This window comes from Pteropus medius, unplaced genomic scaffold, assembly GCF_902729225.1.
Source record: "Pteropus medius unplaced genomic scaffold, Ma_sr-lr_union100, whole genome shotgun sequence".
Taxonomy (NCBI): Eukaryota; Metazoa; Chordata; class Mammalia; order Chiroptera; family Pteropodidae; genus Pteropus; species Pteropus medius.
The window spans coordinates 1,323,482-1,340,399 of record NW_024344436.1 but is presented as its reverse complement, the minus strand read 5'-3'; the positions used below and the strand labels follow the sequence as shown (position 1 = coordinate 1,340,399).

At 39.5% G+C, this 16,918-nt stretch overlaps 1 pseudogene; it reads right to left on the bottom strand.

Annotated features, from left to right (window-relative positions):
• Positions 1-16,266: 16,266 nt before the first annotated feature.
• On the bottom strand, positions 16,267-16,385 carry LOC120610582 (uncharacterized; annotated as a pseudogene).
• Positions 16,386-16,918: the final 533 nt, after the last annotated feature.

Sequence of the window (16,918 nt, the reverse complement as noted above, 5' to 3'; positions counted from 1 at the left end):
GCAGCAACTATTCTGGTTGCTGTTTCTATGAGTCTGGCTTTTTTTTTTTTTTTTTAAGATTACACATATCATAATGATTATACAGCATTTTTGTCTTTTTCTGTCTGACTTATTTCAATCAGCATCATACCAAGTCCATCCATGTTATCACATGTTGTTGATGTTGTTCCTTCTTTTCTATGATTGAATAATATTCTATTACTTATAAAATAAAATATTTTTTATCCTCTCATCCATTTCTTTCTCTTGGCTATTGTTAATAATGCTGCAATGAATATAAGAGTACAGATATTTCTTTGAGACCCATTTTTTTTTCATTCAGATATATATACCCAAGAGTGGTAGTTCTATTTTTAATTTTTTGAGTAACCTCCATACTGTTAACCAATTTACATTTCCACTGACAGTGGAAAAAGAAAATCTAAACCACAGTAAGATATCACCTTTTACCTATTTGGATGGATTTATCAAAATTACAATAAATTACAAATGATTAGTGATTTTATAATCTTTTCATGTACCTGTTGCTCAGTTGAATACCTTCTTTGGAAACATATCTATTCAGATAGTTTACCCACTTTTTAATCAGATTTCTTTTTTATATTAAGTTGTGTGATATTTTTGTTATGCAACATATTTTAGATATTTTAGATATTAACACTTTATCTGATATATGGTTTGCAAATATTTTCTCCTATTCTGTACACTGACTCATCATTCTATTGATTGCTTCTTTTGCTGTGCAGAAGATGTTTAGTTTGTTGTACTCCCGCTTGTTTATTTTTACATTCATTTTTACTCTATTAGTGAGAGACATAAATTTGGACCAATTAAAACTATCACAGAATATTAGTTTTCCCATATGCAAAATGAGACTGATACAGCTTATTGTGTGTGGTTGTACGTCAGTAAGATGGCTTCCAATGACTCCTTTTTGATATTCACACCCTTGTGTACTCTTTTTCCCTGCAGTATTGGGTGGAGTTATTGACTTGCTTTTAATAAATAAAATATTGTAGTAGTGGTGGGGTGTCATTTCCAAGGTTAAGTTACAAGTAGACTATGGCTTCTATCCTAGGTTGTCTCTTATCTCTCTTAGATCACTTCACCTTGGGAGAAGCTAGCCATCATGTTGTCAGGTGGCCCTGTGGAGAGGTCCACATAGCAAGGAACTAAAGGCTTCCAACAGCCATGTCTGCAGTCTTGGAAGTGCGTCCTCCCTGAGTTGAGCCTTGAGATGTCTGCAGCCTCTGCCAATATTTTGGTTGCAGCCTCATGACAGACCCTCTGTCATAACGATGTGGCTAAACCACTTCCAGATTCCTGACTCACAAAAACCCACAGAAAATAACTGTTTTTTTTTTCATTAGCTAGATTTTGGGGTGATTTGTTACAGAGAAAATAGTAACTAATATACTTTGCCAGTGGTATTATTATTTAAACTCTATATGTTATGCTTTTGAGAGAGATTTTTATAAAAGGGCAGGCCTTAAGGAACATAAAAATTAAGAAAGGATGCAAATACAGACTTACGTCAATTGTGAAGCATACTTATTATAATTTGCTTGTTTACCAGTTAGTGAGGTGCCACCCGACCCTATGTGTAGGACTTTAAAAAAGAAATGTCGGATGTTTCTCTTAGGAAGATTTCTAGGACAAACTGAACTCAAAGAGTGACTAGTCACATAGGGCTTGATAGCTATGCATTCATTGAAAGAACTAATTATCTCTAAGGGTTACCTAGTAGGTCATCTGAGGTCCCTAATGAATCTTTCTTAATTTTATTTCCACTTTTAAACTTGCATGAATAGTTCTGATGATAATTACCAAATGTAGATATGTATGGAAAATCAGCATTCCACAAATATCCAACTTGGCCAGATTTTATACACATGTGGCTGCTTGAAATTCAGCAAATTTCATTAGAATCACATGTTTGCTTAGAGAAATAATAACCAAAAACTGTGCTGAGAACACACACACACACACTCACGTGTGTGTGCAAATAGATGCAGAAAAGCGGAAATCTTAAGTTGAACTTGTAAGAATTTTAAGCTCGAAGTTGGATCTTCTGAAATCCCTCTCTGCTACTATCACTACTACTAATATATCCTAGATCTATCTGTTTATAATTACTCTGCTTTCGTAGTTTGCTATATTTTATGAGATAATAATACTGTTGTATATTACAGTATTGTTCACTGCCAACATTTTAATTATTCTTTTACATATTCTATGCTTACCAGCATCTTTGCTCAATTGCTAAAATATTAATCTAATTATTATCAAGTAAATATATTTAGTTTCCATTAACTAACAGTTGAAAATATGCTTACTTGATAATAATTACATTAATATTTTATGCATACATATATCTTTTTCCCCTACCATTCCCTAGCCTTTAGAATGTCATCAAGAAAATATGTCCTTATCTCTTAAAATTTCAGTTTCTTCTTCAAGTCTTTTTTTCCTCAGCCAGTGTCCTACTTTCATCTGTAATAAACTCAAGGATATTTAACAAGGATTATATTTTTGAGCCATATTGCAACCTGAGCTTCTATACTCTTTATACTCTGTGACCTTTACAATGCTTTTCAGCCTTCACTTATATTCTTTTCAAGCTTAGAACTTCTCTACTTTTAGGACCACCATCTGCCATCTTAAAATTAATGTGGCAAAAGAGAATTCTTGACTTTCTACCAATCCTCATTCTTTTCAAAACCCAACTCCTCTGTGGTCTTCTCCATCTCAATAAAAATAGTTACCTGTTGTTTGAGCCAAACATTTAGGAGTTATCCATAATGCCTCCCTTTCTTTCATTCCCCACTTCATAAACATAAGCATGTCTTATGAACTCTTATCACATGGCTGCCTTTATCTAATCGTTCATATTTTGGCTTCAATGTTCTTTCTTCAGAGACCTTCCTTTCCTACTCAGTATATGATAACCGTAGCCACTTGCAGTCACATCACTTTATTTAAATCATCATTACCACTTGTTTTCCTCACTTTTGTTTGCTTTCTGTTTCTTCCTGCCTTCTGCCCTCAATACTAGAATATAACTCTATGAGGGCAGGGACCTCGCATATCTTATTAACCATAATGGTTAACACAGTTGATGAACAAAAGATTTTCACGAAATTAATACTAATCTTAGGCCTTCTCCTTTACAATAAAGGCACTATAAGTTTCTTTGATGAAATTCCTTGAACATGTTCTTCCCTTTATTGTCAACTGCTGTCCCTCAACATATCCCTATGTCCCAGTTGTCCCATCCATTTTTGAGCCTGATATGGCCTTATCAGTACTTCTCTCTCTAAAACTCTGGACATTCCAAATGCTTGACCTTTCTTCTTCCTTCTAGTGCTAATTTTTGACTCCTGATTTCTCTTTTACTACACTCCAGCAGCCAAGAGTAGCTCAAGAAATTTATAACACGGTGCTGATTTGATCCATAACAAACACAGCTATTTAAGCCAGTTAACCCCTCACTCCTTAGTTACGTTTGTTTCCATCTTGATCACTTGTTAACTTTTTACCAAATTTCTACAGGACTATACCAAAGTGTATTCAATCTTCACAATGCCAGTACTTTCTTATTTCTTACAACAGATGGTTGGAGTCATCTCTGAGGGCTTCTTTCTCATCTTTTCTCTTCACTTCTTGTTGCTTTGATAGTTCAGCATCTTCATCCATGAAATCCTCTTTCTTTCTCTAAAGAATGGGGTAATCCCTTTTACTTCAATATGTATCCCTCCACATCCCTATCAAGGTTCTTTTGGCATTTTACTTTATCAATTACTTATTCTTCATGTATCATGAATTTTACTACTCTCTATAAATATATCCAGATCTCCATCATTCTAAAAATGGTCTTCCCTTTATCTTACTAACATACGAAATGCTGTGCCCACCCCAATGGCTTCAATTATTTTCATTTGAACAATTGCGAAATTTATATTTGTAGTTCTGATTCCTAACCTTAACCTCAATATGATGCCTCAATTTTTTACCAACATTTTATCAGAGAAGCACCTTAAACATCTTTAATAAGTTTTAATCCAGACTTATTGTCCTTAATGCAAATCTACCTCTTCTTCTTCCTAAATTTTGTTAATGATCCCCTCAAATACTTGTTTCTCCAAGTACAAAATTTTGCAGTGATCTTTACATCACTTTTTTCATTCCAGCTTCATAGCTCATCACATTTTCAAGTAAACTTGGAACCCACAGTTCATAAAATACTGGTCTTAGAACAATATTGGATTCACATATAGTAGTTACTAGTATGATGCAATTAGAAAAATAAGAAAGTTCAGTTAGATATACATAAAATTAAAATTTATCAACCTAGAGGACTACCGGAGATTATGTTTCTTTTAACTTTTCTTGTGTTAAAATGATCTTGTTCTCATGAAGGAGAGTTGATAGGGAGTGTTTAATTTATTTTAACATCTTCAGGTAGCAAAACCACACAAAGTTTTATTTTTTAACTATCTGTTAAATCCAAAAATCAAAGAAGTTCTGGTCTAAATTCCTCATTTGCAGTCACTCTTTCTATTTTTACTGTCACACATAGCTTAGGTCTTATTTTCTTTTTTTCTGGATAATTGCAACAATCTCCTAACCAATATACTGACTTCTATGGCTTTGCTGTTTTCTAAATATCTTACATGTGGACCACTGTCAGAGGAAACTAAAACCTTGGTCTAGGTAGTATCACTCTCCTTTCCAAGATCCACTCTCGTACCATCACCATGGCAATTTCTGTCATCTGCTGATATTCAAGATGGAACTAAATACAAGGTCTGGTATTTAGACCTCTCCATGGTTCTCCACCCCCTGTGCTCCCCCACCCCTTCCCCCACCCACAACATACACACTTCTTTGTCAAGCCTGACCTAGTTACTCTTTTGCTCGGTACCTTGTTTTATTTTCTTCATAAGGTTTATCGTTGAAAATCTTCCTACATATTTGTTTTGTGTTTACTATCTCTCTCCTTCTCACACATATACTAGAATATAAGTTACTTGAAGACAGGATTTTGATTTTTCTTCACTGCTAATCACTAAGGCCAACTCCAAAATACAGGTGTTCTATAATTAGTTGTTGAAAAATAAAAATGAGGGGAAAAATCAAAAAACAAAAAAAAAAACAAAAACAAAAAAAGAGAGAGAGAGAAGAAAAGAAAAAATAAAAATGGAATCTCTCCCACTCCCAGCACCTTTCCTCAGGTCAGTGCTTCTCAGCTGGGATGATGGAGCTCCCAGGGGCCAATGGCATGTTTTTCTTCCTTTCCATGGCAACAAAGTGTATGTTGGAAAATCAGTTCCAACATGCTTTTTGTGACTATCCATTTTAGAGGAAAAATAGTGTCATTGGTGTTCATGAGCCATGGGGAACGGGTTGTCTGGTCTCCCTACCAGTAGTTGTTAGAATGTAGGTAAGTTCTGAGTAAAAATATGCAAAAATGATGACTGAGAATAGAGACAAAAGGGCAGTCAAAAAAGAGGCTGCTACTCTGGAAAATTGGTCTACTCTTTGGCAAAAGAACTTATAATGAGTCAATTGTCAGTTTAGCTGAACTATTTGTGAATGGAATGCTTTCTGTTGAATGAATGAATGCAGTTTCATAATTTACAAAAGGTTTGACTCAAAGTGGGCCGAGAGATATGAGCATGATTTGACTGATCAATTACTGTACATGTGTTCTTTCCTGTCAGTCACAGTCATTTTGGTTTTACTTGGTCACTCAGACATTAGTGAACCACAGCCAGGTTGTGGAAGAAAACCAGTCATTTACGATGTGAATAGATAATTGTCCATCAGCTATTTTCCACACTGATAAGCATTTCTGATCTGAGAACGCAGGTCTCCAGTGCAAGGAAGACCTTTCCCCTTGCACCTTTCTGCCAGTCAGAAGAATCTTACGCACTGCATTGCAGATCCTAGAATTGAGAAGGTCTGCTAAAAGTCATTTAGTTTTCTTCTGTTGTCTTTTTGAAGGCTATACCAAATTCACTAAAAAATATGCTTGTAAGAAATATGCTTAAAACATTTTAAAAGAGACACCCTTGGTGCCTTTAGGTAATATGTTTCTGGTCTCTCAAGTCTTGCTATTAGAAAAAAAAATTTGTTGTTGTTTTAATTTGTTTTCCTTCCAATATCAGACTGGCAAATCGCCTCTCCCTTCACCCCCCACAACTCATTCCTTTTTATCCCACCCTCTATGAAGCTGGCAGAACTACTGAGAGTTTCCTTACTTAGGAAAGTGGTGGATAGTACAGAATTTTAATAGTTTCTTCTATTACATGCAGATTCTATTTAGTAAATAGATTTCATTTAACCAAAGGTATCCAGCAGTTCTACTATAGACTCTTTTTCAAAGTATAGTTTTATTTAGTGATCAATCCTTCCAGAAATAAGATAAAGTTGCAGAGAACTTGCTCTAATATTCTTAACAGCTTTTGTACCCATAAAATTAGAAAGCAATCTATCCTTACTTTTTATCAAATGTAAAGTAAAATTGTAAATGCAAAGTAAAGTAAAATTGAGTTTGCATACAAATTCTGTCCATAACAAAGTCTTACTAGTCTAAGGCAAGGTGGAATCAGGTGTTCTAAAACCATGCCACTAGAGGGAGTAAAAACTAGCAGTCTGCACATCATCGCTGCCAGAAGAGCAAGGTTGACTGTTTTACCTTTCTCTTTAAACAAATGATGCTTAGCTCAGTTGCCCCAGAAAAACACCCACATCTGGTGGGTTATGTTTATTCTGAGGTTACTATTTCTAAAAATAGTTATCTGAAAAATTGCCCTCCAGGGCTGGGAAGCACATAGACTGAGCAGTGAGTGAGGAGTTCTGCCTCAGAAGGATCCTGGAGACTGGGGGTTTGGGACAAGAACATGCTAAAATAGCCCAGAACTGGTTTACATGTGAGAGCTTCAGGTACCCCCTGAGGACTGTGACAGGCCAGATTCACCAAACCCGATAGAAGCAGAGGGCAAGCTGGGAGCTCTCCATTTTCCTTCCCTAAGTTTTATCCCTATCCAATCTTCAAATTTCTAGTAATAAGTTACCATTTTCAGAGTAATTTTTATTTTTCTATAGATTCTATTCTAAATTTCCCTAAAAACCTAAAGTAAAGAACATCAATAGTAGAATTTCTGTCCCTCTGAAGGGTATTTGGAGTAATATTCTTGGATGTCACAGTAGGGAGTTGTATGTTCGTCCTCCTCAGAACCCCAGCTCTGTATCCAGCTTTTCTTTCCTGTCTGTTATTGTCATATTGCCTTAGGTGGGGAGTTAAACCTGGCCTTCAGTGGGCTGGGGACAGGTGGCAATAGTCAAGTCCTAAATAAAGCTACACAGTGCACGAAAGAATCTAGTGCACAGACCACACTCTATAGAGAACACAGCTCTCTCCCTCTTTCACACACCCAAGTCATGTAGGAAGTAGCTCAGCTAGGTCTCCTCCAAGACGGGCTGCTGGAGGACACGGCTTCTCTGAGTTAGCTTGATGAACTCATGGGAGAAGTTGATCTACTTGGATCCTGGAGAAGTCCACACTCTGAACTGTCAGTGTTATTGTTAAAATCTTTGTGTTAAAGCAGAAAGAATACCAGACTGAGTATTGAGAATTCTAGCTTCTAGTACCTGCTCTGTTCATATCTAACTCTGATTTCAGACAATTTATTGAACTCCTCCAGGCCTCGGTTTCTTCTCGTATAAAATGAGAATGTCAGACAAGACTTTCTGTGACATTCTTTCTGATTCAAAAAGTCCATGATTACTGTCTGGTGAACATAGATTATCCTACCCTATCTATCCCACTGCCTCCACCTAAAAGTCAAGAGAGAGATCTAGGTTAAAGTGCGCTGCCAGCCCCATGGTACAGAGCCATACTGTGTGGGAGGAAGCAAATTTAGAAGGAAACAAGCTTCATTTATTCTGCCTGATATGGTTATCTTTCTGGGGCTTGTGCCCAAGCAAGCGAGATGAGGGTGAGGAGGAAGGGGAGGGGGACACACTGTCAAATGTCAAATGTTTAGCAAAGACTTTGAAGTCTGACAATTGAGACTTCCGGTAACTTTTGTGTCTACTTTTGCAAAAAAGGGGGGGAGGGGAAGAGTAAGGAGGGAGAGAGAGAGATGGGGGGTGGGGAGAGGGAAAACAAAAATGGATCCAAGTATGAGACATAATCATGTAGGTTTTAGGCAAACATTAGGCAAATTAATATCTAAATTATTTGCAAGTCATCTGGGACTCTCTTCTTTGGCTGCCTTTAAGACAATCCCTGGCTATAGCTCAAAATTAACACTGAATTTCAAGCCATTATGACATTCCCACGTGGCCCTAATGCATGTGCTGCAAAGAAGCATGAATGGCCCACCCTGCTAAGATCTATGCCATTGTAGAATGAGAGCAATCTTAAAGCCTCTTCCCTCAAGGGTCATATAGTTGTTCAAAGGAATAAGAAATACATATGAGCTAATGAACAATGATAAAAATACAACAGTACAAAGTATGCTAGAGGGCTATATTTTATATAGATCAAATATGCACAGATAGAAAACTTATCTATTAGCTATGGTGGTCTGGAAAGCATTCACGAGTGAAGTGGGAATTAAATGCTGGGGTGTATGTGAGTTTCGGTTTATATATATACAGAGAGAAAGAAATGTATTTTGAAAAATTATGAAAAAAAATCACATTTAGTTTTCAACTACCTCCTCATCTGTAAGTTTAGATAACCAAAAGCATAACATTTACACTCTGTGGCCCAAATCTCCACACAGTAACCAGAAGAAGGCCCCAAAAAACCTTATCTAGTTTAAATTCTGATAATTGAGTATGAAAAATAAGTGAGGTGGTAAATTAATTATGTATGAAGATTCCTCATTTTGTCTGTGAAGCCTGAGTGTATCCAGCTACTAGTGACAAATGGTCAAGCAACCATTACAACCTTTCTTTGTAAATAAGTACAGGCTATTTTAGGGTCATCCTCTCTGAGATTTTTAAAACACTTCAAATACAACATTGAGTTAGTTGGCTTCTCCACCAAGAGGACAACACCACATGATAAGAGAAGTACTGGCCCCAAGAGGGCCTTTGGGACACCAGGCGTGGTTAAATGTTGGCATCAGAAAAGAAAATTTGTTGTAAACTTGAAATACAAGAGACTTCAGGAAGGGAGGGCCTCATTTGAGACCATCGAGGGACTGCCGACAGTGTTCTCGTTCATGACGCCTCAGCTCAAGGAAATTGACACTCCCAGAGTGCATGATGGAGAAAAGGTTCTTAACTATTTCCTCTGGAAATCACCACTGAATGAATGCCAGGCTATTCTAGAATCTCCATTGGTGCTTCTTGCCTGTTGGATGGGTGAAAGGTGAAGTACAGATCTGATGGGAAAAGTGGCAAAGACCATGGCTCTTCTTCTAAACCCTGCTCTCATCTGCTAATTGGAAGATTCTCCTGTGTCAGGTCCTATAAGGTCACAAGGATTTCTCATATCAAGTAGATCAGAAAAGAAGCCGTTGATGGGACTCTAGTAGAGGAATGTGATTTCAGGAACCTCTTAAGCCCCGCCTCAAAATAGTCCACAGTCTCCCAAATCTTCTCCATAAGAAGTAAGAGCAAAAGCTGCAGAAAATGTCCTATTCTATTTTGTCCAGGCTGCCAGTGGGCTGAAAAATCCATGAAAAATGTCCAGAACTTCAGATTTCCATTCTTACTCTCCCTCTTCTTGTTACTACCTCCCCAATCCCTGAGGAAGGATGGAAGAAAAGAAGGAAGGGAAGGAAGGAAGGAAGGAAGGAAGGAGGAAGGAAGGAAGGAAGGAAGGAAGGAAGGAAGGAAGGAAGGAAGGAAGGAAGAAGGAAAGGAAGGAAGGAAGGAAGGAAGAACAAAGAAAGAATAAAGAAAGAACAAAGAAAGAAAGAAAATTTGCAAACAAAAGCTGGGAGTAGAGCTGTGGTAGATTGAGAGCAGGCTTGTTTGGTGAGAGGGGGTGTCTGTGCAGAAATTTCATGTGACAAGCCTGGAAGATGAGGGAGAGGAAGTGGGCCTCAGAGCCAACTGCACCAACCAGGTACCATGAAGCCTCATGAGCGGGAGTTGGACTCTCCAATGGATGGGATCATAGAAGTCCCTACTGAATTCCTGACACCTCCAGTCTTAGCGACTCCATCCCTGCTACTTTGTCTCCTGTTTCCTTGCCTGCTTCATCTGCTCTCTGCTCTGTCTTCATCCTGGGAAGCCAGCTGCAGCATGTAGGAGAAACGGGCCCTGTCACGGCTGTCTCTAGTGTGTTATTGTTAGTGTTACGTTACAAATCCCGTTTCCATGCTGGGGTCCCTCGGGGGTCATAACCAGGAGAGGCCATGACCCTGTCAATAAACAGAACCCCAATCCTTAATGTAACCACTTTGCATTTACTAGTCCTGCTCCATGGGTTTATAGATCAGATTCCTCTCTCAGGCAGAATCAATTTGGAAGGGCTGGCTTGGAAATGCAAGATATAGAGAAAATGTACTAGCAAAGATGCTGATTTTGGTGACAGGTAAAAGTCAAGCATAGGCTTGGCCTCTGCTCCCCACAGCCCCCCACTTCTCTTAGCAGATGTACTAGGTATACTACCACAATCTGAAGTTTTTCTTGCTGCTAACTTCTTAGAGAAAGAGGAGAGGACATCAGTCTTTCCTAAAGTTCTATTTCCCTTAGAAGACCCTGTATAATAGAGAGGACTTAGCTGCTTTGTCCGATGTTGATCAGGGCTAAGTGGAAGAACATTGAGCCAGAAGGAAGCAGAGCATGGAATAACCTGGCACAGAGACAAAGTTGACGTCAGCTTACTCTCAATCTTTTTTGTAGATAATCTACACACTATAGGGTGTTTTCCTTCCTAAAGCAGAGTCAGATGTTGAAGGGTGAGTAGAACCAATTAAAAAAAATAAATAAATAAAGCAGACTTTTTAGAGTCTTCTTACTCATTTCAACAAATAGATCTTGAACATCTATCATGTGCCAAGAACACAGTTTCTTTCCGCATACGGATGCCACAGGAGTGGCAGAAATAAAGAACAGTGTGATTGGGTTATGGATTGGGGGGGTTTGTTTTGTTTTCTGTTTTGTGTCTTAATATCCAAGTGTCTTGGAAGCTTTTGATGCCATTGCCTTGGACTCCATAGCTATCACTCTCCATTCATCTCCTGACTAGGCCTAAAGAAAAAAATGTTCTTGGGTGTCTGTCGTAGGGACTGAAATATTGACATTTAGAGAAAGAAGGAGTACTATATCCTGCTAACGAACACAGATTCAAAGTTGTAGTAATATTGCTTGGCTTGTTTCTAAGATACCACAAAGTATGTATTTGGGTACATGGGGAGGGTGATGAGATAATTGAGCTAAGTGAGGATATTATTTCTGCTGGGTTAATAACAGAGCTAGAAGGGGCTTTGGAGATGTAGAGTTCAACCTCTATTCTAATAAATGAGGAAACTGAATTCTAGAAAGAGAAAGGCATTTGTCCATAGTCACAAACTCAGCTTTTGGTTTTGTAAAAATGTGTAGGGCAGACAAAGATGCAACAGAAAATGGTGAAGGGAGGCAAAGTTGAGGAGCAGGTGGCCGAAAGCAAGCTTTCCTAAACTGGGTCTTTCCAGGAATCCTAGCCTCAGAGAAGAAAAGCCATCTTTGAGAGACCAGTGACATACAAAACTGAGATGTCAGAGGCATCCGCTGAAAACGTATGGAGTTTTATCCCCTGACGTGGCTCAGGCACCTAGAACAGTGCCTGCCTATATAGTAGGTGCTCAGTAATTTTTGAATAAACAGAGCTGCCTTGCAGGCCTTTCCTGGCCAAAGATCAGGAATGAGGGAAGAAAGAGGAATTCTCAAGAAGGCCCCACCCCCCATTTATCCAGAGCAGCCCTGAGGGTGTTTGTTTCACAATTTGGGTTTCCAGGGCCTTTCTTACCAAGAGGGATCTATAGAAAAAAACATCGACCTCGAAAGACACCCAGGAGCCCACTCCTGGGGCCTGCAGAGTTATTATAGGACTCGCCAAACGTGTCCATTATCTGATAAATAATATCTGTGATACAAAACAAGCACAGCTATTTCTCAAATAAATGTAAATAGGGCCGAGATTAATAAATATAAATCCATTTGCAAAATTAAAGAATCCGTAGTAGGATTTTATTATTGCATGTCAATGAACACTGAGGGTATAAATTCAAGCAGGTCTTTTATTATAGTACTGATATTCAGAAGTACTGATATCCTCTGCTCATAATGTTTAGAAATCACTGGACCTATCCCCTCATTTCACAGATGACATTTTAAAGATTCTTCCCGAGAAAGAGAGGGATGAGCCCAAAGTCACTCAGCTCTTTAATAGGAGAGCCATATATCACTATAGGTCATCTCTGTCCTTTTCATTATACCACATTCCCTCAGGGGGCGTTTCCCCAAACACCTAAATCTGCTTCCCCAAACACCAATTCAGCTTCATTTCTGAAACAGAAATGCTAACAGCACATATGATGCCAGGCACAGCACTCTTCACTGCATTGTGGCCATTGTTCTCACATCAACTCAATAAGGCAGGTACTATTATTATCTCCATTTTATAGATTTAAAAAAATGAGGCCTGGAGGAGTTACACGGTTTGCGTATGCCCACATGATTAGTAAATTGCAGAGACAGATTCAAGCTATGACTCCAAAGTCCAGGTTCTCATGCACTTTGCTCCACACATCTTAAGAAATGCACATTTGTGGAAGCCTCTGATATCAACTGAAACAAAATTCGAGGGCAACGAAAGGCAGCCCTCAGTAGGGCCAGCTCTAGCCCCTTAGCAACTGCCATGGGCAAAGAGAGGCAGGAGACGGGGAGTCCCAGGTGAGTCCCATCAGAGGGATCTCTCTCAGGCGGACAATGTGGACTTTCAACACCGGAACCACCGTGTGTTTCCTAACACTCCATTTCCTCACTCCTCAGCAGCTCATAGAGGGTCTCTGGTGTGGAGCTGGAAAATCTGCAGTTGTTTCAAATACCCCAGCTGCTTTTGAGCACACTCAAGTTTGAGAGCTTGGAGATCTGGAAGACAAACCCCAGAAAGGGGAAAAAACAAAGGACCCCAGAAAGCAAGGGTCAGCAGCTGGGCCAGCTCCAGCCTCAGAGGAGCTTCGCAGAGCCCCAGAAAGCATGCCTGATATTTCATACAGGGGCCACACCCATGGCCTGGCTTTCTGAAGTAGGGGGAGAGGGGTGCCTTTCATGTTTCTGGGTGTGCAGAAGGTTTGCGTGTGTTTGTTTAGAACAAAGCCTATACTTAACTGGCACAAGTGAAACAGATTTTATAAATAGATGTGAGCATGAATGGTTTTTATGATTAGCTTGTTTTTAATCACCGTGCTTGACCGCTGTCTGTGTTCAACTAAGTAAATATTTCTATGGTGATAGTATACACAATACAATGGCCATTATTTAATGTTAATACAAGTACCATATGGGAGGGCTTATCATGCTGGAGTCCCAAAGTATAATAAAAGCAGATAGGAATAGATAGGCAAGGGTGTGCCCTATTGTACAGTAGGCCTGATAAAACATCTGCTCTTGCAAATGTTGGCCATGCAAGTATTTATGTAGCGATGGTTCTCTGGGGGATCTTTAGGACCAGATCTGATTGCCCTGCATTCTGTTTTTTCCTCTTTCTCACTTGGTGACCTTGGATAAATCTCTATGCTAATCGTTTAAACATTCATGCCTCAATTTCCCAATTCGTAGGCCTCTGCATGCCTCTCCAGAGAGTAATGAAGATTAACACCTGGTGGAACCTCACATTCTTTATTTGGAACAAAGAAACGGAGAAGGTTGGCGCTGAAATAATGCCTCATTATTTCAATCAGTCCAAAATTTAAGAGGGAGACAACCTGGTACATTTTGTCATTTGCAACTGGAAATCTGAGCGAGCTGGAAGTTTCCAGAGTTTAGTAAAGCGACCTCGTAAAGAACTAAGTCTCCCGGGAAATGCACTAGGCTGCAGACATTTGCCAGCTTACTTTTTACTCAGGAGGGACAACTGTGATGATAAAGGGCACAGAACTGGAGTCAGTCTCCACTGACAAAGGGCAAAGTGAGAACGTTAGAGCTTTTAGTGTGGTGGAATGGGGCGTTTTACCTTTTCGCAAGGGCATTAATCCTCTAATGTACCATTTGTGTCTTCGCCTAATAGTAATACCACAAGGTTTACTGCAATGGAACATTCATAGTCTGTTTATGTACAATCTGCTTTCACCTCGAGAACTTGCCACGAAGAGATGACAACGTTTAGTTCCAGGCCTTAGTGTTTTGCATTTATATGTCCTAATGAAAAATATCAGCAGTAAAAACTCTCAATATTTGTTTTACACTTTACAACTACAAAATGTGTTCACATCCATTATGCCATCTAATCCTCACAAACACAGCTGGTGGGCACTGTCTGTATCCTCATTTTAAAGATGAACAGAGAATCTCAAGGGCTTACCATTTGCCCAGGTGCAGGTATAGAGCTAAAACTCAAACTGGAGACTGTTCTCGAAGCCTAATCCTTATGAAGACTCTTCTCATTTATAATTCAGAAATCAGAACCTGCCCAGGGAAGAGAAGCTGTCCTGAGTGGTCAGACTTGCCATGATGAACTCTAAGATTAGGACTGAGGGCTATTGTTTTTTTGTTGTTTGTTTCTTGTTTTTTTTTTTTTCTTCTAGAAAAGCCAGTCCCAGGTCAAGGCTGGCCTTTCGCAAGCACTCTGCCACCTCCTTGATTACTCTGGCAATCAGTTTGGCTGAAAATGGAGCGTTAATTTGTCTCATTTACTATCAAAAAGGAAGTAAGACATAGGTGAGAAGAGAGGCTGCCTGACAAATGTTTAAGGGAAGAGATTTGATTTCCCAACTGTGTTATCTAATGTAATAGGATTCTTTCCAATTGATTTACTGCAGTCATCATAAATCTAGGAACAATATGTTCTTAAACATATTTGGAATGGCCAGCAGGGAAATTGGTTAATACAATATATGACATGCAGGCTAATCATGGACTCATACACATCCAGGGCGGGTACATGACTAAGTTAACGAACTGTTCTGAGGCCCTGGCTTCACATGTGCTAGTGGAAACTGAGAGAGGAAAAGGTGGGTTTACATGTTCCAGTCCCTGCACTGAAGCCACCACCCCTCGTGCCTACATCCAGAGTCCGGAACCTGGAACATCACCCCATCTGACCCAAGGGGACAGCCCGCCCTGCTTCAGGAACAGGGGATCCTTTAAGTGGTTTGGGAATTGTGTGTGCACAATGTGTTATGTGTTCACATGCTTGTGGCCTGCTCATTTAGTCACAGAAAGCAAGGGGAGTGGGATATAATCAGGGATTTTGACAGTACGGGCTGAATAATGCAGGCCAGTCTGGTGCTGATTTCTGCTCTACTCTGCTTTCTTGACCCAACTGCCATGCATGTTTCTTGTTATTCTGTGGATTTGTCTTGCACTGGTGGGTGGGAAAAGGCTGGTAAAGCAATAATCGTTTAAGTGAAAGCAATGACTCTCTGGTGCCCTCTACAAATTTCCCACAGTCTTTGTTAGTGCCTTGGGGCCCTTCAGGGTTTAGAATTACAGCTTTCAGTAAATATTCTTAGGCTTACACTCACATGAGCAATAGTGAAACAGCAGCGAGTCTGTCATAATAATGCTTCACAAAGCCATGTGTCCAAACTTTAATTGGAACTGAGAAATAGCAGTAACAATAGCCCCTACCATTTATCGAGCATTTGGCACATGGCAGGCACTGTTCTAATCATTCTACGTGTACTCACTGATTTAACCTTACCACAGTAAGAAGTAAATTCTATCATTATCCACATTTGATAAATAGGGACACTGAGGCACAGGAGAGGTTAAGAGACTTGTCAAGGTCACACAGCTAACACTTGGAGGAATGAGGTCTGAAGCCTGGAGGGGTACCTCAGCACCTCTTCTCAGGAAGCCAAGAATGAAAAAGGACAGAGTTAGGAGTTATTATGTCACACTGATCCTAACATTACTAACTAAAGAAATGAAACATTCATTAAATAAGAACAAGCACTCTCTCTTTTACAAACGGGTACAGTTTTGGTTTTTTTTGTTTTTTTGTTGTTTTTTTAGGCGAGGCAACCCTTGGTTGACCTCACAGATTGCAAGGACTTTGTCAGTTTATAATCCCTTATTTTTTATTTTTTACGCCTATAGCACCCTGTCTATCTAGGTGGTCTCCCATCCAAGTACTAACCAGGCCCGACCCTGCTTAGCTTCCGAGATCAGACAAGATCGGGCTTGTTCAGGATGGCATGGCCATAGACTCAAATGGGGACATTTTAAAGTAAGAATTATGCTATGTTTGTATCTTGATATGGTTGCCAGTCATTAACTTATGGCATGATTATCATATTTCCAAAGATTTTTGTAGAAAGGCCTACAAAAATGCTATTGGGTAGAGAAAGCTGCTGTGTTCTGCGTATCAGGGTGACACTCGACCCAATGTAAGTTGGGCTTCTAGCTGTGGTGACAAGCTGTCCTGAGTCATCCCAACCCCATCCTTTCTTCCCCGTTAACTGTTGGAGGTGAGTGATAGATAACCTAGGTCTATGGAGGAGTGTTTTATTTTATTTTGCTTAGAACCAGATGACCCAAATGAGGCCATTTTGTCTCACTAGTTCTGAGTTCTCCCCAGCTGAACCACCATCCTGGCTTTCATATGAGAAGAGGAAAGGAGAGGTTTTGAGATGGCACCTAGTCAAGTCTCTCAGGTGTGGGACATGAGCAAGCTGCCTACGGGAAGATTTGGAGAAAGATAGCAGAGATGAAACAGGTGGAGAATACAACTGTCAGGTGG